The sequence below is a fragment of the Gymnogyps californianus genome, unplaced genomic scaffold (assembly GCF_018139145.2).
Source record: "Gymnogyps californianus isolate 813 unplaced genomic scaffold, ASM1813914v2 HiC_scaffold_213, whole genome shotgun sequence".
Taxonomy (NCBI): domain Eukaryota; kingdom Metazoa; phylum Chordata; class Aves; order Accipitriformes; family Cathartidae; genus Gymnogyps; species Gymnogyps californianus.
Window position 1 is genome coordinate 39,072 of NW_026114094.1, and position 19,256 is coordinate 58,327.

The following is a 19,256-nucleotide window of genomic DNA, read 5'->3' on the forward strand; positions in this document are numbered from 1 at the left end:
GACCCCCCGCCGGCTCCGCGCGCCCGCGAGACCCGGCGCTGGCCCCGTCCACAGCCCCAAGCCCGGCCCGGCCTCACCGGCCCCGGGCTCCGCGCAGCCCCCGGGCCGGGGCTCCCTCCCCGCGTCCCGAGCCACGGGTCCCGCCCGGCGCACCGGTACCGACGTCCGCCCCGGTCGGTGGCGGCGCGGTTCTGGCGGCGGAAGAGGAGGCGCGGGCGCGGGGCGGGCGCGGCGAGAAGGCGGGGCGGAGCCCAGAGCGCGGGCGCGGGCGGGGCCGGCCCAGGTGCGCGGGGCCCGAGGGCGCATGCGCGGGGCGGGGCCCAGGTGCGCGGGGCGGGTCCGAGTGGGCGGGTCCGCAGGGCGCGTGCGCGAGGCGGGACGGGCACAGGTGGGCGGGGCGGGGCGAGGGGAGTGGGCGGGTCCGCAGGGCGGCTGCGCGGGGCGGGGCCGAGCAGATTTGAGCCCCGGCGGCCGCCGTCTCCCCCCTTTCCTCGTTCGCCCGGTGCCGGTGGCGCGGCCCCGGGGCGGCAGCGGCCGGGCCGGGCCGGGCTCCCCCGGCGGGCCCAGGTGAGGCGCGGGGGGCTCGGCCCGGGGCCGGGAAGCGGGGCAGGGGCCGCGGCCGAGCGGGGGGGTGTCGGGGCGGAGGCGGGCGGGCCAGCGGCGGTGCCCGGGCGGCCGCGCTGCGGTGTCTCCTCCCGCGTCGGAGCCGGCGGGGCTCGGGGCGCCGGGGAATAAAGCCCGGAGGGCCGGAGCCCGGCGCCCCCCGTCCTGGCCCGAGCCGCCCGCGGCCACACGGGGGGCCCCCCCCCCCCCCCGTCCAGTTCGCAAGCACCGCCCGACAGCGCCGGGCTGCCGGGCCCGTCCCGACCTCACACGCGGGGCTGGGGGGGTGTGGGGCTCGGCCGGGGGCTCGGGGCTGGAGAGCCGGTGCCGGGGCTTCGGGGCTGGAGCAGAGCCCGAGCCCTGCGGGTTTGGGCTGGGGAGCGGAGCCGCCGGCTCTGGCTGGGGTCAGACCCCGGGGCCAGGGGTGGCGGGGGCAGCGGGGAGGGTGGGAGGGCGTTGGGAGGGTGTTGGGGGGCAGGAGGGCCTTGGGGGGGTGGGAGGGGGGTGGGCAGGGTTGCGTGGCCCCCGCCGGAGGTGGGGGTCCGGTCGCGTTGGTCCCCGCAGCCGGGGAGGCTGGCATGCACCAGGCCGAATTCAACGTCTGAGATAGTCTCTGGGGGAAAGGCGCTTTTCGCCCACTCTTCCTTCGAGGTGTGTACAACCGGCGGGACGGGGATGGAGCAATAAACACAGACTAATGAGCAGCGTGTGTGCGGTTATGACATTTAATATTCATATGCAAGTGAAGACAGTGATTGATTTACGACCTTGCCAAAAGCCAAGATCGTTTTTAACAAGCACGAGCTGGAGCCGCAGACCAACTGGAAGTGGCGAGGAGCGGGAGCTGCAGCCAAACTTCGAGCTGGAACCATCCGCAAGCGGGCATGGAAATGAGCCGGAGCCGTCCACGAGCTGGAACAGGAACCAAAGCTGAGCTGGGCCTGCAAACGGAACTGGAGCCGTCCACGAGCTGGGAGCAGCAACAGACAGGAGCCCGCACGACCAAACCGACGGCACCGGCAATTGGAACGGGACCCAAAACAAACGGGGGCCCAAACAACTGAGCTGGAGCCGCGGCGTCAACCGGCCGGGCGAGGCAGGGCTGTCCCCAGCCAGGAGCGGGGCAGGCCGGCAGCGTTCGGCCTGGGCGCAGGCAGCCCGGCTTCTTCCTGGGGGCTCCGCAGCTCCCGGCGTGGCTGGGGTCCTCCGTCCATCCGTCCGTCCGTCCCTGCACAGGGAGAGACGTGGACAGTCAGACTGTGCCACAGAGCCCCCGAGCTGCTGCCGCCCCCTGCAAACCCGGCTGCCTCCCGGGCCACGGGCGGCTCTGCCCGGCGCTTTGGGCAGCGGCTCCCCGGTGCCGTGCACCCGCGACGGGAGGGGAGGGAGAGACGGGACGGGAGCCCAGCGACGTCCCCTTTCTCCCCGGGAGAGCGGGCGAGAGCCAGGGTCTGGCTGAACCGGGGGGTTCAGCCCCACACAGCACAGCAGCAGCAGCAGGTGGCACAGAGCAACAACCAGCAACCCCCGGGCTGGGGCCGGCACCGCACCAGTGCCGGCGGGGTCTGGGCCGGACCCCGACAGCGCCGCTCCTGCCCCCCCAAACGTGCGGCGCCGACCCGCGGGACCCCCAGGCCCCCTCCTGCACCCACAAACAGCCACGGGCCACAGGGGCAACCTGCCCAGTGGCACAGGCTGCGGCCCTGCCGTGCTGAGCTCCCACCGGCACCTGCAGCGACCCACCGGTGCTGCCTTGCCGGTGCCGGGACCTCTCCTTCCCCACGGGGAGCCCTGCCGGGGACGGCACCCACTCTCCCCGTCCCTCGGCCACCCCGCCGGCAGGACGAGGGCAAAGCCATCGTGCCCCGAGCACAAAACCGCTCCCTGAGCTGCGGCCAGGCCCGGCTCCCTCGCACCGCTCGGTCCTGGTGCTCCCGGGGCACGGCAGCCCCCGGCACCCCGCTCCCCTGGCCGGGGACAGGACCCCCGCCTGCCCCTCCATCCCCGGGACCCTGCAGGGACCCGGCCCCTCCCGCAGCACCGGAGATCCCCGCCGGCACAGCCGGCCCCGGGAGCCGAGCACCCCGCTCCCACCGCGCAGCTCCGCTCGGCCGCCGCCGCCGCCTCGGGGCACTCACCTCACCGGGCACGTCCTCGCCGCCGGTGTCCCCCGGCGCTCACCGCCTCGGGGCTGTGCTCCTCGCCCGGGCACCGGGATGAGCCTTCCCCACGCGTCGGCACAGCCACCTGGCACCGGGATGGCCGTCGCTGCCCGTGCCCGGCCAGGCCGGCTCCACCGTCTCGCCCACGGGCTGCAGGAGCCGGCGTGGGTCCCTGCAGCGGCCTCTGCTCCCGCCACAGCACGCTTTGAGCTGAAAAAGAAGGGTTTCGGTCAAAGCAGGGCTTCGCGCAGGGCCCGCAGCCGCCCCCGGGCCCCGCCGTGGCAGCGCCTGCGAGGATGACGCGGGGCAGGGCCGAAGGGCTGCACCCCAGTGGAAAACCAGTTCCCCCAGCAGCAAGCAGCAGCTGCCACCCTCACCGGTCCGAGCTCTCCCCGGCTCCGGCAGAGCCGGCGCCAGGCCGGAGGGGTCTGTCCTGCCGGCAGCCGCTCCGGGCAAGAGCTGGGCAGAAAAAACCAGCCGGCGCCTGTGCCGGGAGGAGGGAGCCCGGCGGCAGGAGGGGTTCACCGGCCGCCCCGGGAGACCCCCAGCCCCGCCGGGTCCCCGTCTGCCCCGGGTCCCGGCTGGGAGACGGGGCGTGCGGAGCCCCCGCGGCCGGTCGCCGGCTCAGGGTTTCGAGCCGGGGCTGAATCCCGTGGTGGAAATCGGGAGCTGCCGGGGACCCCCGGCCCCACAGGCCGAGCTGCAGCCACGGGAACCCCCGAGAGGGGACCCCCGAGAGTCGGAGCCAAAACCCGCCGGGAAAGTCACCGGGCCCCAGCCGGGCACCCACGGGGGATCCCGCAGCGGGGCAGGGGGAAACCAACCCAGCGCAGGCAGGGCAGCAGGCAGGCAGGGCAGCTCCCGCCGCCGCTGGGAAACCCGGGGGGCCGCAGCCGGCCGGTGCCTGCCCAGGGTCCCCCGTGGGTCCCGGCCGGAGCCCCCCACGAGAGCCGGGGGGTCGGCCCCGGGAGGGACGGGGGCAGCACCCGCTGCCTGCGGGGACTCGAGCTTCAGGCAGCGCCTACCGGGCAGCGGCCGGTTGCCCCCGCTCCCGCCCCGGAGCCTGCGGGCGGAGAAAGAAGGAAGGAAGCGGCCCCGGTTCTGCCCGTTTTTCCCGGTTTGCCCCGTTTCCCTCGCCCGGCCCCGGCCCGGCACCCCGAGGCCGCCCGGGGCGGCCGGGAGATGGCGTCGCCCCCGGTTCCCGCCTGCCGGCTGCGGCCGCCCATTGCCGAGACCGCGTGAGAACCGCGCCCGGGGCGGCCCGGAGGAGCCCCGGGGAGACGGGACAGCGGGGCCCGGCGCGGCTGCAGCCGGGGCCCGGCAGAGCGGCACCCTGGGCGCGGCCCCGGCTCGGAGCACGCCCGGAGGCGCCGGGGTCGGCTCGGCCCCGGAGCAGCTCGGCCCCGGCGCGGGCGGGACCCGGGCGTGGCGGGGAAGCGGCCCCGGGCGCGGCAGGGGCCCGCCAGCCACGGACCGGGCCGGGACCGGGACCGGGACCGGGACCGGGACCCCGCTCCCCCGCCGCCGTTCCCGCGACGGCGGCGCCCCCTGGCGGCCGCGAGGGGTTTTGAAGCCTCGGGGGCCGCCGCGCACCTGCCGCCGCCGAGGCACGTGACTGCGGGTGCGGCCGGCGGGGCGTGCCCTGATTCGGGGCCGTGGGCGGGAAGGCCGGCGTGGGCGGGAGGCGGGGCGAGGCGAGAAGGCGGGGCGGAGCCCAGGGCGCGTGCGCGGGGCGGAGCCGGCCCGGGTGGGAGGGCGGGGCGAGGGGAGTGGGCGGGTCCGCAGGGCGCCGTGGCGCGGGGCGGAGGCCGGCAACGGGCGGGGCGGGTGCGAGGGGAGTGGGGCGTGTCGCAGGGCGCCGTCGCGGGGCGGGGCCGGCACGGGTGGGCGGGGCGGGGCGAGGGGAGTGGCAGCGTGTTCGCAGGGCGCGGTCGCGGGGCGGGGGCCGTCGCCGGGGGGGGCGGGGCGGAGTGGGGCGGGGCGAGGGGAGTGGGGCGGGGCCGCCGGCGCGGGGCGGGGCCGGCACGGGGGGCGGGGCGAGGGGAGTGGGCGTGTTCGCAGGGCGCGTGCGCGGGGCGGGGCCGGCGCGGGTGGGCGGGGCGAGGGAGGGGCGGAGGCCGCAGGGCGCGTGCGCGGGGCGGGGGCCGGCACGGGTGGGCGGGGCGAGGGGAGTGGGGTAGTCGCAGGGCGCGTGCGCGGGCGGGGCCGGCACAGGTGGGGGGGGCGGGGCGAGGGGAGTGGGCGTGTCCGCAGGGCGCCGGCCGGGGCGGAGCCGGCACAGGTGGGGGGGCGGGGCGAGGGGAGTGGGCGGTCCGCAGGGCGCCGGCGCGGGGCGGAGGCCGGCACAGGTGGGGGGGGGCGGGGCGAGGGGAGTGGGCGGGTCCGTCAGGGCGCCGGCGCGGGGCGGAGGCCGGCACCAGCGGTGGCGGAGGCGGGGCGAGGGGAGTGGGGTGCGCAGGGCGCGGCCGCGGGCGGGCCGGCACGGGGGCGGGGCGAGGGGAGGGGGAGGCGAGGGCGCGGCGCGGGCGGGGCCGGCACAGGGGGCGGGGCGGGGCGAGGGAGTGGGGCGGGTCCGCAGGGCGCCGGCGCGGGGCGGAGCCGGCACAGGTGGGGCGGGCGGGGCGAGGGAGTGGGCGGGCCGCAGGGCGCCGGCGCGGGGCGGGGCCGAGCAGATTGAGCCCCGGCGGCCGCGTCCCCCCCCTTTCCTCGTTCGCCGGTGCCGGTGGCGCGGCCCGGCAGGCAGCGTGGCCGGGTCGGGCTCCCCGGCGGGCCCAGGTGAGGCGGCGGGGGGCTCGGTCCCGGGCGGGGCCGCGCGCCGGGGAATAAAGCCGGAGGGCCGGAAGCCCGGCGCCCCGCCGGTCCTCGCCCGAGCCGCCCGCGGCCACACGGGCCCCCCCCCGGTCAGTTCGCAAGCACGCCCGACACCGCCGGGGCTGCGGGCCGGTCCCGACCTCACACGCGGGGCGGGGGGGGCTGGGGGCTCGGCCGGGTGCTCGGGGGGTCTGCGAACCTCGGGCCGGTTTGCGGGCTGAGCAGCCCGGGGGCAGCGGTGGGTGTCGGAGAGGTGACCCCCGGCTCCGGGCCTGTCCTGGGGCTCAGCCCGGGCAGAGGGGGTGGGTGTGGGGGCTCGGAGCCGGGCCCAGGCGTGGGGTTTTTCCCGCAGCAGGGCCTGGGCTGGTGAGGCGGAGCAGCAGCTCGGGGGGCTCCGGAGGGAAAGGAACCCCTGGGGTTTGGTGGGGCGCGGAGCCAGAGCCGAGGGGTTTCGCAGCTCAAAGGCAGGCTCACCTGCCTGGGTCGGTCGGGGCTCGGGGACCGAGTCCGCGTGGTCAGACCGGGCACGCAGGCTAAACCCCCCAAAGTCCGTGTTTTCCGGGCTGAAAAAGGGAGAGCTCGTCAGCCCTGCGTTGTGGGGCCTTGGACGCTCCTGCAGGGGCTCAAAACCGGAGACTAAGAAGTCTTCGGGGCTTGGCAGCAGAGCCCAAGTCCGGCCCTTCGGGCCCGGGAAAAAAGCTGGCCGGTGCGAGTTCGGGGGCTGGAAAACGGAGACCCAGTCCTGGGTTTTGGGGCTCAGAAACAGCGATGGAGTGGGTGCCTTCAGGACCTGAAACCGGGCTCCTGGGGCTCGAAACGGAGACTAAGTCCTGCGTTTTCCAGGCTTGGACACAGGGTCGAGGGGGGCAAAAGCCTGGCTCCCTTCAGGACGAGGGAGGGCAAGCGACGGGGTTTGGGGGTCAGAACCGGGCACGGCTGAGCTGGGCCCCTTCCCGCGGAGACTAAGTCCTGCGTGGGCGGGGCTCAAAACCAGGCTCCTTTGGCCAATGTGGGGGCTTGAAAGCGGAGTCTTGTGTTCGTGGGGCTTCCAACCAGGGTCGCTCAGGCAATCCTGGGCTTCTGAAAGGGAGACTCAGTCAGTCCTGCGCTTGGGGAGGGTGAGACCCGGCTCATGGGGGCAGTTCGCGGTCTTGAAGAGAGGGCTGAGCAAGTCCTTGCGTTTTGGGGCTGGGACACAGAGCCTAAAGTAGTCGTGTGTTTTAGTGCTTGGAGAACAGAGCCCAAGTCCCCCGTTGCTGGGGGCTGGGGAGCCAGGCTCACTGGGGCAGGTTAGGCGAGCCTAAGTCCTGCCGGGCTGGGCTCGCAGCAGAGACTCAGCGCTGTGGTTCTGGGGGCTCCAAGTGGGGCTCATCTGGCCCCAGCCGGGTTGGGGAGCAGAGCCGCGGTGCCGTGTTTGGGGGCTGGGGGCCGGCCCCCCCGCCGCTGCTGCAGGGCCCGGCAGCGAGAGCCCCAGCCCCGCGGGTTCGGGCTCGGCCCTGGAGCCCCCCCGGCCGTTCCCGGGGCGGGCAGGGCTCCCCCCGGGGAGCTCCCGGAGCACAAGGGGCTCCGGGAGCCGAGGCGCCCCTTGCCCTCCGCGGGCCGTTCCCCGACGGTGCGCCACGGGCCGGGGACCCCGGTGCGGGCACTGCGGGAGCCGGGCAGACCGTGCCCGGGCAGACAGTGCCGGGCAGCCCAGCGCCGCCGGCGGTTTCCAGCCTTTATTCGGTGTCCGCGCGGAGCCGCCGGCGCCCGTTCCGTGACACCGACCGCGGCACCGGCAGAGCCCCGGCGGGGAGCGCGGCGGAGCCCCGGGCAGGAGCGGGCAGCGTGGGGAGGGAACGCGGGACTTGGGGCCCCGGGCCCCGCTCGGGCCCGGAACCCGGAGCGCGGCTGCTCCTGCCCGGCGCCGCGCCGCGGACGGCGAGGCCGGGCCCGGGCCCGGGCCCGGCTCCGGTGCTGCCGCGGTCCTCCGGCTCCGCGGGGCGGGACGGAGCCCCGGGACCCGCAGCCCGCCCGCCAGGGAGAGGCGGACGGCGACCAGGACCCCCCCGCCGGCTCCGCGCGCCCGCGAGACCCGGCGCTGGCCCCGTCCACAGCCCCAAGCCCGGCCCGGCCTCACCGGCCCCGGGCTCCGCGCAGCCCCCGGAGAAGCCCCGGGCCGGGGCTCCCTCCCCGCGTCCCGAGCCACGGGTCCCGCCCGGCGCACCGGTACCGACGTCCGCCCCGGTCGGTGGCGGCGCGGTTCTGGCGGCGGAAGAGGAGGCGCGGGCGCGGGGCGGGGCGCGGCGAGAAGGCGGGGCGGAGCCCAGAGCGCGGGCGCGGGGCGGGGCCGGCCCAGGTGCGCGGGGCCCGAGGGCGCATGCGCGGGGCGGGGCCCAGGTGCGCGGGGCGGGTCCGAGTGGGCGGGTCCGCAGGGCGCGTGCGCGAGGCGGGACGGGCACAGGTGGGCGGGGCGGGGCGAGGGGAGTGGGCGGGTCCGCAGGGCGGCTGCGCGGGGCGGGGCCGAGCAGATTTGAGCCCCGGCGGCCGCCGTCTCCCCCCTTTCCTCGTTCCCGGTGCCGGTGGCGCGGCCCCGGGGCGGCAGCGGCCGGGCCGGGCCGGGCTCCCCGGCGGGCCCAGGTGAGGCGCGGGGGGCTCGGCCCGGGGCCGGGAAGCGGGGCAGGGGCCGCGGCCGAGCGGGGGGGTGTCGGGGCGGAGGCGGGCGGGCCAGCGGCGGTGCCCGGGCGGCCGCGCTGCCGGTGTCTCCTCCCGCGTCGGAGCCGGCGGGGCTCGGGGCGCCGGGGAATAAAGCCCGGAGGGCCGGAGCCCGGCGCCCCCCGTCCTGGCCCGAGCCGCCCGCGGCCACACGGGGCCCCCCCCCCCGTCCAGTTCGCAAGCACCGCCCGACAGCGCCGGGCTGCCGGGCCCGTCCCGACCTCACACGCGGGGCTGGGGGGTGTGGGGCTCGGCCGGGGGCTCGGGGCCTGGAGAGCCGGTGCCGGGGCTTCGGGGCTGGAGCAGAGCCCGAGCCCTGCGGGTTTGGGCTGGGGAGGGAGCCCGCCGGCTCTGGCTGGGGTCAGACCCCGGGGCCGGGGTGGCGGGGGCAGCGGGAGGGTGGGAGGGCGTTGGGAGGGTGTTGGGGGGCAGGAGGGCCTTGGGGGGGTGGGAGGGGGTGGGCAGGGTGCGTGGGCCCCCGCCGGAGGTGGGGGTCCGGTCGCGTTGGTCCCCGCAGCCGGGGAGGCTGGCATGCACCAGGCCGAATTCAACGTCTGAGATAGTCTCTGGGGGGAAAGGCGCTTTTCGCCCACTCTTCCTTCGAGGTGTGTACAACCGGCGGGACGGGGATGGAGCAATAAACACAGACTAATGAGCAGCGTGTGTGCGGTTATGACATTTAATATTCATATGCAAGTGAAGACAGTGATTGATTTACGACCTTGCCAAAAGCCAAGATCGTTTTAACAAGCACGAGCTGGAGCCGCAGACCAACTGGAAGTGGCGAGGAGCGGGAGCTGCAGCCAAACTCGAGCTGGAACCATCCGCAAGCGGGCATGGAAATGAGCCGGAGCCGTCCACGAGCTGGAACAGGAACCAAAGCTGAGCTGGGCCTGCAAACGGAACTGGAGCCGTCCACGAGCTGGAGCAGCAACAGACAGGAGCCCGCACGACCAAACCGACGGCACCGGCAATTGGAACGGGACCCAAAACAAACGGGGGCCCAAACAACTGAGCTGGAGCCGCGGCGTCACCGGCCGGGCGAGGCAGGGCTGTCCCCAGCCAGGAGCGGGGCAGGCGGCAGCGTCGGCCTGGGCGCAGGCAGCCCGGCTTCTTCCTGGGGGCTCCGCAGCTCCCGGCGTGGCTGGGGTCCTCCGTCCATCCGTCCGTCCGTCCCTGCACAGGGAGAGACGTGGGACAGTCAGACTGTGCCCACAGAGCCCCCGAGCTGCTGCCGCCCCTGCAAACCCGGCTGCCTCCCGGGCACGGGCGGCTCTGCCCGGCGCTTTGGGCAGCGGCTCCCCGGTGCCGTGCACCCGCGACGGGAGGGGAGGGAGAGACGGGGACGGGAGCCCAGCGACGTCCCCTTTCTCCCGGGAGAGCGGGCGAGAGCCAGGGTCTGGCTGAACCGGGGGCAGCCCCACACAGCAGCAGCAGCAGCAGCAGCGGTGGCACAGAGCAACAACCAGCAACCCCCGGGGCTGGGGCCGGCACCGCACCAGTGCCGGCGGGGTCTGGGCCGGACCCCGACAGCGCCCGCTCCTGCCCCCCCAAACGTGCTGGCGCCGACCCGCGGACCCCAGGCCCCCTCCTGCACCCACAAACAGCACGGGCCACAGGGGCAACTGCCCAGTGGGCACAGGCTGCGGCCTGCCGTGCTGAGCTCCCACCGGCACCTGCAGCGACCCACCGGTGCTGCCTTGCCGGTGCCGGGACCTCTCCTTCCCCACGGGGAGCCCTGCCGGGGACGGCACCCACTCTCCCCGTCCCTCGGCCACCCCGCCGGCAGGACGAGGGCAAAGCCATCGTGCCCGAGCACAAAACCGCTCCCTGAGCTGCGGCCAGGCCCGGCTCCTCGCACCGCTCGGTCCTGGTGCTCCCGGGGCACGGCAGCCCCCGGCACCCCGCTCCCCTGGCCGGGGACAGGACCCCCGCCTGCCCCTCCATCCCCGGGACCCTGCAGGGACCCGGCCCCTCCCGCAGCACCGGAGATCCCCGCCGGCACAGCCGGCCCCGGGAGCCGAGCACCCCGCTCCCACCGCGCAGCTCCGCTCGGCCGCCGCCGCCGCCTCGGGGCACTCACCTCACCGGGCACGTCCTCGCCGCCGGTGTCCCCGGCGCTCACCGCCTCGGGGCTGTGCTCCTCGCCCGGGCACCGGGATGAGCCTTCCCCACGCGTCGGCACAGCCACCTGGCACCGGGATGGCCGTCGCTGCCCGTGCCCGGCCAGGCCGGCTCCACCGTCTCGCCCACGGGGCTGCAGGAGCCGGCGGTGGGTCCCTGCAGCGGCCTCTGCTCCCGCCACAGCACGCTTTGAGCTGAAAAAGAAGGGTTTCGGTCAAAGCAGGGCTTCGCGCAGGGCCCGCAGCCGCCCCCGGGCCCCGCCGTGGCAGCGCCTGCGAGGATGACGCGGGGCAGGGCCGAAGGGCTGCACCCCAGTGGAAACCAGTTCCCCCCAGCAGCAGCAGCTGCCACCCTCACCGGTCCGAGCTCTCCCCGGCTCCGGCAGAGCCGGCGCCAGGCCGGAGGGGTCTGTCCTGCCGGCAGCCGCTCCGGGCAAGAGCTGGGGAGAAAAAACCAGCCGGCGCCTGTGCCGGGAGGAGGGAGCCCGGCGGCAGGAGGGGTCACCGGCCGCCCCGGGAGACCCCCAGCCCCGCCGGGTCCCCGTCTGCCCCGGGTCCCGGCTGGGAGACGGGGCGTGCGGAGCCCCGCGGGCCGGTCGCCGGCTCAGGGTTCGAGCCGGGGCTGATCCCGTGGTGGAAATCGGGAGCTGCCGGGGACCCCCGGCCCCACGGGCCGAGCTGCAGCCACGGGACCCCCGAGAGGGGACCCCCGAGGGTCGGAGCCAAAACCCGCCGGGAAAGTCACCGGGCCCCAGCCGGGCACCCACGGGGATCCCGCAGCGGGGCAGGGGGAAACCAACCCAGCGCAGGCAGGGCAGGCAGGGCAGCTCCCGCCGCTGGGAAACCCGGGGGGCCGCAGCCGGCCGGTGCCTGCCCAGGGTCCCCCGTGGGTCCCGGCCGGAGCCCCCCACCGAGAGCCGGGGGGTCCGTCCGGGGGGACGGGGGCAGCACCCGCTGCCTGCGGGGACTCGAGCTTCAGGCAGCGCCTACCGGGCAGCGGCCGGTGCCCCCGCTCCCGCCCCGGAGCCTGCGGGCGGAGAGAGAAGGAAGGAAGCGGCCCCGGTTCTGCCCCGTTTTTCCCGGTTTGCCCCGTTTCCCTCGCCCGGCCCCGGCCCGGCACCCCGAGGCCGCCCGGGGCGGCCGGGAGATGGCGTCGCCCCCGGTTCCCGCCTGCCGGCTGCGGCCGCCCATTGCCGAGACCGCGTGAGAACCGCGCCCGGGGCGGCCCCGGAGGAGCCCGGGGAGACGGGACAGCGGGGCCCGGCGCGGCTGCAGCCGGGGCCCGGCAGAGCGGCACCCTGGGCGCGGCCCCGGCTCGGAGCACGCCCGGAGGCGCCGGGGTCGGCTCGGCCCCGGAGCAGCTCGGCCCCGGCGCGGGCGGGACCCGGGCGTGGCGGGGAAGCGGCCCCGGGCGCGGCAGGGGCCCCGCCAGCCACAGCCCGGGACCGGGACCGGGACCCGCTCCCGCCGCCGCCGTTCCGCGACGGCGGCGCCCCCTGGCGGCCGCGAGGGGTTTTGAAGCCTCGGGGGCCGCCGCGCACCTGCCGCCGCCGAGGCACGTGACTGCGGGTGCGGCCGCGGGGGCGTGCCCTGATTCGGGGCGTGGGCGGCGGCGTCGGGGAAGGCCGGCGTGGGCGGGAGGCGGGGCGAGGCGAGAAGGCGGGGCGGAGCCCAGGGCGCGTGCGCGGGCGGAGCCGGCCCGGGGGAGGCGGGGCGAGGGGAGTGGGCGGGGCCGCAGGGCGCCGTCGCGGGGCGGGGCGTCGCGGTGGGCGGGGCGGAGTGGGGCGGGGCGAGGGGAGTGGGCGGGCCGCAGGGCGCCGTCGCGGGGCGGGCCGGCACGGGTGGGCGGGGCGGGGCGAGGGGAGTGGGCGTGTTCGCAGGGCGCGTGCGCGGGGCGGGGCCGGCACGGGTGGGCGGGGCGAGGGAGAGTGGGCGTCGCAGGGCGCGTGCGCGGGGCGGGGCCGGCACGGGGTGGCGGGGCGGGGCGAGGGGAGTGGGCGGTCCGCAGGGCGCGTGCGCGGGGCGGGGCCGGCGCGGGTGGGCGGGGCGGGTGGGGCGGGGCGAGGGGAGTGGGCGTTTTCGCAGGGCGCGTGCGGGGCGGGGCCGGCACGGTGGGCGGGGCGAGGGGAGTGGGCGTTTTCGCAGGGCGCCGTGCGCGGGGCGGGGCCGGCACAGGTGGGTGGCGGGGCGAGGGGAGTGGGCGTCCGCAGGGCGCCGTCGCGGGGCGGGGCCGGCACGGGTGGGCGGGGCGAGGGAGTGGGCGGGTCCGCAGGGCGCCGTCGCGGGGCGGGGCCGGCACAGGTGAGTGGGGCGGGGCGAGGGGAGTGGGCGTGTTCGCAGGGTGCCGTCGCGGGGCGGGGCCGGCACAGGTGGGCGGGGCGAGGGAGTGGGTGTAGTCGCAGGGCGCGTGCGCGGGGCGGGCCGGCACAGGTGGGGGGGCGGGGCGAGGGGAGTGGGCGGGCCGCAGGGCGCCGGCACGGGGCGGAGCCGGCACAGGTGGGCGGGGCGGGGCGAGGGGAGTGGGCGGGCCCGCAGGGCGCCGGCGCGGGGCGGGGCCGAGCAGATTTGAGCCCGGCGGCCGCCGTCTCCCCCCTTTCCTCGTTCCCCGGTGCCGGTGGCGCGGCCCCGGGGCGGCAGCGGCCGGGCCGGGCTCCCCGGCGGGCCCAGGTGAGGCGCGGGGGGCTCGGCCCGGGGCCGGGGCCGCGGCGCCGGGGAATAAAGCCCGGAGGGCCGGAGCCCGGCGCCCCGCCGTCCTCGCCCGAGCCGCCCGCGGCCACACGGGCCCCCCCCCGGTCAGTTCGCAAGCACCGCCCGACACCGCCGGGGCTGCCGGGCCCGTCCCGACCTCACACGCGGGCTGGGGGGGCTGGGGCTCGGCCGGGTGCTCGGGGGCTGCGAACCTCGGGCCGGTTTTGGGCTGAGCAGCCCGGGGGCAGCGGTGGGTGTCGGGAGAGGTGACCCCCGGCTCCGGGCCTGTCCTGGGGCTCAGCCCGGGCAGAGGGGTGGTGTGGGGGCTCGGAGCCGGGCCCAGGCGTGGGGTTTTCCCGCAGCAGGGCCTGGGCTGGTGAGGCGGAGCAGCAGCTCGGGGGGCTCCGGAGGGAAAGGAGCTCCTGGGGTTTGGGGGCGCGGAGCCGGAGCCGAGGGGTTTCGCAGCTCAAAGGCAGGCTCACCTGCCTGGGTCGGGGGCTCGGGGACCGAGTCGCGTGCTCAGACCCGGGCACGCAGGCTAAACCCCCCAAAGTCCGTGTTTTCCGGGCTGAAAAAGGGAGGCTCGGTCAGCCCTGCGTTGTGGGGACTTGACGCTCTGCAGGGGCTCAAAACCGGAGACTAAGAAGTCTTCGGGGCTTGGCAGCAGAGCCCAAGTCCGGCCTTTGTGGGCCCGGGAAAAAAGCTGACCGGGCGAGTTCGGGGGCTGGAAAACGGAGACCCAGTCCTGGGTTTTGGGGGCTCAGAAACAGCGATGGAGTCGGGTGCCTTCAGGACCTGAAACCGGGCTCCTGGGGCTCGAAACGGAGACTAAGTCCTGCGTTTTCCAGGCTTGGACACGGTCGAGGGGGGCAAAAGCCTGGCTCCCTTCAGGACGAGGGAGGGCAAGCGACGGGGTTTGGGGGCAGAACCGGGCACGGCTGAGCTGGGCCCCTTCCCGCGGAGACTAAGTCCTGCGTGGTGGGGCTCAAAACCAGGCTCCTTTGGCCAATGTGGGGGCTTGAAAGCGGAGTCTTGTGTTTGGGGCTTCCAACCAGGGTCGCTCAGGCAATCCTGGGCTTCTGAAAGGGAGACTCAGTCAGTCCTGCGCTTGGGGAGGGTGAGACCCGGCTCATGGGGCAGTTCGCGGTCTTGAAGAGAGGGACTGAGCAAGTCCTGCGTTTTGGGGCTGGGACACAGAGCCTAAGTAGTCGTGTGTTTTAGTGCTTGGAGAACAGAGCCCAAGTCCCCCGTTGCTGGGGCTGGGAGCCAGGCTCACTGGGGCAGGTTTAGGGCGAGCCTAAGTCCTGCCGGGCTGGGCTCCGCAGCAGAGACTCAGCGCTGTGGTTCTGGGGGCTCCAAGCGGGGCTCATCTGGCCCCGCCGGGCTTGGGGAGCAGAGCCGGTGCCGTGTTTGGGGGCTGGGGGCCGGCCCCCGCCGCTGCTGCAGGGCCCGGCAGCAGAGCCCCAGCCCCGCGGGTTCGGGCTCGGCCCTGGAGCCCCCCCGGCCGTTCCCGGGGCGGGCAGGGCTCCCCCCGGGGAGCTCCCAGGAGCACAAGGGGCTCCGGGAGCCGAGGCGCCCCTTGCCCTCCGCGGGCCGTTCCCCGGTCGGCGCTCACGGGCCGGGGACCCCGGTGCGGGCACTGCGGGAGCCGGGCAGACCGTGCCGGGGCAGCCCAGCGCCGCCGGCGGTTTCCAGCCTTTATTCGGTGTCCGCGCGGAGCCGCCGGCGCCCGTTCCGTGACACCGACCGCGGCACCGGCAGAGCCCCGGCGGGGAGCGCGGCCGGAGCCCCGGGCAGGAGCGGGCAGCGTGGGGAGGGAACGCGGGACTTGGGGCCCCGGGCCCCGCTCGGGCCCGGAACCCGGAGCGCGGCTGCTCCTGCCCAAGGCGCCGCGGGGACGGCAAGGCCGGGCCCGGGCCCGGGCCCGGCTCCGGTGCTGCCGCGGTCCTCCGGCTCCGCGGGGCGGGACGGAGCCCCGGGACCCGCAGCCCGCCCGCCAGGGAGAGGCGGACGGCGACCAGGACCCCCCCGCCGGCTCCGCGCGCCCGCGAGACCCGGCGCTGGCCCCGTCCACAGCCCCAAGCCCGGCCCGGCCTCACCGGCCCCGGGCTCCGCGCAGCCCCCGGAGAAGCCCCCGGGCCGGGGCTCCCTCCCCGCGTCCCGAGCCACGGGTCCCGCCCGGCGCACCGGTACCGACGTCCGCCCCGGTCGGTGGCGGCGCGGTTCTGGCGGCGGAAGAGGAGGCGCGGGCGGGAGGCGGGGCGCGGCGAGAAGGCGGGGCGGAGCCCAGAGCGCGGGCGCGGGGCGGGGCCGGCCCAGGTGCGCGGGGCCCGAGGGCGCATGCGCGGGGCGGGGCCCAGGTGCGCGGGGCGGGTCCGAGTGGGCGGGTCCGCAGGGCGCGTGCGCGAGGCGGGACGGGCACAGGTGGGCGGGGCGGGGCGAGGGGAGTGGGCGGGTCCGCAGGGCGGCTGCGCGGGGCGGGGCCGAGCAGATTTGAGCCCCGGCGGCCGCCGTCTCCCCCCTTTCCTCGTTCGCCGGTGCCGGTGGCGCGGCCCCGGGGCGGCAGCGGCCGGGCCGGGCTCCCCGGCGGGCCCAGGTGAGGCGCGGGGGCTCGGCCCGGGGCCGGGAAGCGGGGCAGGGGCCGCGGCCGAGCGGGGGGTGTCGGGGCGGAGGCGGGGGCCAGCGGCGGTGCCCGGGCGGCCGCGCTGCCGGTGTCTCCTCCCGCGTCGGAGCCGGCGGGGCTCGGGGCGCCGGGGAATAAAGCCCGGAGGGCCGGAGCCCGGCGCCCCCCGTCCTGGCCCGAGCCGCCCGCGGCCACGGGCCGTCCCGCCCGCCCCCCCGTCCAGTTCGCAAGCACCGCCCGACAGCGCCGGGCCCGTCCCGACCTCACACGCGGGGCTGGGGGGGTGTGGGGCTCGGCCGGGGGCTCGGGGCCTGGAGAGCCGGTGCCGGGGCTTCGGGGCTGGAGCAGAGCCCGAGCCCTGCGGGTTTGGGCTGGGGAGGGAGCCCGCCGGCTCTGGCTGGGGTCAGACCCCGGGGCCGGGGTGGCGGGGGCAGCGGGAGGGTGGGAGGGCGTTGGGAGGGTGTTGGGGGGCAGGAGGGCCTTGGGGGGGTGGGGGGGGTGGGCAGGGTGCGTGGGCCCCCCGCCGGAGGTGGGGGTCCGGTCGCGTTGGTCCCCGCAGCCGGGGAGGCTGGCATGCACCAGGCCGAATTCAACGTCTGAGATAGTCTCTGGGGGAAAGGCGCTTTTCGCCCACTCTTCCTTCGAGGTGTGTACAACCGGCGGGACGGGGATGGAGCAATAAACACAGACTAATGAGCAGCGTGTGTGCGGTTATGACATTTAATATTCATATGCAAGTGAAGACAGTGATTGATTTACGACCTTGCCAAAAGCCAAGATCGTTTTAACAAGCACGAGCTGGAGCCGCAGACCAACTGGAAGTGGCGAGGAGCGGGAGCTGCAGCCAAACTCGAGCTGGAACCATCCGCAAGCGGGCATGGAAATGAGCCGGAGCCGTCCACGAGCTGGAACAGGAACCAAAGCTGAGCTGGGCCTGCAAACGGAACTGGAGCCGTCCACGAGCTGGAGCAGCAACAGACAGGAGCCCGCACGACCAAACCGACGGCACCGGCAATTGGAACGGGACCCAAAACAAACGGGGGCCCAAACAACTGAGCTGGAGCCGCGGCGTCACCGGCCGGGCGAGGCAGGGCTGTCCCAGCCAGGAGGGGCAGGCGGCAGCGTCGGCCTGGGCGCAGGCAGCCCGGCTTCTTCCTGGGGGCTCCGCAGCTCCCGGCGTGGCTGGGGTCCTCCGTCCGTCCGTCCCTGCACAGGGAGAGACGTGGGACAGTCAGACTGTGCCCACAGAGCCCCCGAGCTGCTGCCGCCCCTGCAAACCCGGCTGCCTCCCGGGCACGGGCGGCTCTGCCCGGCGCTTTGGGCAGCGGCTCCCCGGTGCCGTGCACCCGCGACGGGAGGGGAGGGAGAGACGGGGACGGGAGCCCAGCGACGTCCCCTTTCTCCCCGGGAGAGCGGGCGAGAGCCAGGGTCTGGCTGAACCCCCCCGCCCAGCCCCACACAGCAGCAGCAGCAGCAGCAGCGGCGGTGGCACAGAGCAACAACCAGCAACCCCCGGGCTGGGGCCGGCACCGCACCAGTGCCGGCGGGGTCTGGGCCGGACCCCGACAGCGCCCGCTCCTGCCCCCCAAACGTGCGGCACCGACCCGCGGACCCCCAGGCCCCCTCCTGCACCACAAACAGCCACGGGCCCAGGGGCAACCTGCCCAGTGGGCACAGGCTGCGGCCCTGCCGTGCTGAGCTCCCACCGGCACCTGCAGCGACCCACCGGTGCTGCCTTGCCGGTGCCGGGACCTCTCCTTCCCCACGGGGAGCCCTGCCGGGGGACGGCACCCACTCTCCCCGTCCCTCGGCCCCCCGCCGGCAGGACGAGGGGCAAAGCCATCGTGCCCCGAGCACAAAACCGCTCCCTGAGCTGCGGCCAGGCCCGGCTCCCTCGCACCCGCTCGGTCCTGGTGCTCCCGGGGCACGGCAGCCCCCGCTCCCCTGGCCGGGACAGGACCCCCGCCTGCCCCTCCATCCCCGGGACCCTGCAGGGACCCGGCCCCTCCCGCAGCACCGGAGATCCCCGCCGGCACAGCCGGCCCCGGGAGCCGAGCACCCCGCTCCCACCGCGCAGCTCCGCTCGGCCGCCGCCGCCGCCTCGGGGCACTCACCTCACCGGGCACGTCCTCGCCGCCGGTGTCCCCCGGCGCTCACCGCCTCGGGGCTGTGCTCCTCGCCCGGGCACCGGGATGAGCCTTCCCCACGCGTCGGCACAGCCACCTGGCACCGGGATGGCCGTCGCTGCCCGTGCCCGGCCAGGCCGGCTCCACCGTCTCGCCCACGGGGCTGCAGGAGCCGGCGTGGGTCCCTGCAGCGGCCTCTGCTCCCACCACAGCACGCTTTGAGCTGAAAAAGAAGGGTTTCGGTCAAAGCAGGGCTTCGCGCAGGGCCCGCAGCCGCCCCCGGGCCCCGCCGTGGCAGCGCCTGCGAGGATGACGCGGGGCAGGGCCGAAGGGCTGCACCCCAGTGGAAACCAGTTCCCCCCAGCAGCAGCAGCTGCCACCCTCACCGGTCCGAGCTCTCCCCGGCTCCGGCAGAGCCAGCGCCAGGCCGGAGGGGTCTGTCCTGCCGGCAGCCGCTCCGGGCAAGAGCTGGGGAGAAAAAACCAGCCGGCGCCTGTGCCGGGAGGAGGGAGCCCGGCGGCAGGAGGGGTCACCGGCCGCCCGGGAGACCCCCAGCCCCGCCGGGTCCCCGTCTGCCCCGGGTCCCGGCTGGGAGACGGGGCGTGCGGAGCCCCCGCGGCCGGTCGCCGGCTCAGGGTTCGAGCCGGGGCTGATCCCGTGGTGGAAATCGGGAGCTGCCGGGGACCCCCGGCCCCACGGGCCGAGCTGCAGCCACGGGACCCCGAGAGGGGACCCCCGAGGGTCGGAGCCAAAACCCGCCGGGAAAGTCACCGGGCCCCAGCCGGGCACCCACGGGGGATCCCGCAGCGGGGCAGGGGGAAACCAACCCAGCGCAGGCAGGGCAGGGGGCAGCTCCCGCCGCTGGGAAACCCGGGGGGCCGCAGCCGGCCGGTGCCTGCCCAGGGTCCCCCGTGGGTCCCGGCCGGAGCCCCCCACCGAGAGCCGGGGGGTCCGGTCCCGGGAGGGGACGGGGGCAGCACCCGCTGCCTGCGGGGACTCGAGCTTCAGGCAGCGCCTACCGGGCAGCGGCCGGTGCCCCCGCTCCCGCCCCGGAGCCTGCGGGCGGAGAGAGAAGGAAGGAAGCGGGCCGCCCCGGTTCTGCCCCGTTTTTCCCGGTTTGCCCCGTTTCCCTCGCCCGGCCCCGGCCCGGCACCCCGAGGCCGCCCGGGGCGGCCGGGAGATGGCGTCGCCCCCGGTTCCCGCCTGCCGGCTGCGGCCGCCCATTGCCGAGACCGCGTGAGAACCGCGCCCGGGGCGGCCCCGGAGGAGCCCCGGGGAGACGGGACAGCGGGGCCCGGCGCGGCTGCAGCCGGGGCCCGGCAGAGCGGCACCCTGGGCGCGGCCCCGGCTCGGAGCACGCCCGGAGGCGCCGGGGTCGGCTCGGCCCCCGGAGCAGCTCGGCCCCGGCGCGGGCGGGACCCGGGCG

General features: G+C 77.0%; 1 long non-coding RNA gene across 2 annotated transcripts; it reads right to left on the minus strand.

Moving 5' to 3' along the window:
- Window positions 1-1,771: 1,771 nt before the first annotated feature.
- LOC127028138 (uncharacterized) lies at window positions 1,772-18,351 on the minus strand. Of its 2 annotated transcripts, none has more exons than XR_007767959.1 (3): window positions 18,217-18,351; window positions 17,819-18,053; window positions 1,772-1,831 (listed from the first exon to the last, which is right to left on the minus strand). It is a non-coding gene; the product is annotated as an uncharacterized LOC127028138 (long non-coding RNA). The 2 variants fall into 2 exon arrangements; XR_007767958.1 differs by lacking the exon at window positions 1,772-1,831 and adding an exon at window positions 8,932-9,446.
- Between the last annotated feature and the right edge of the window lie 905 nt (window positions 18,352-19,256).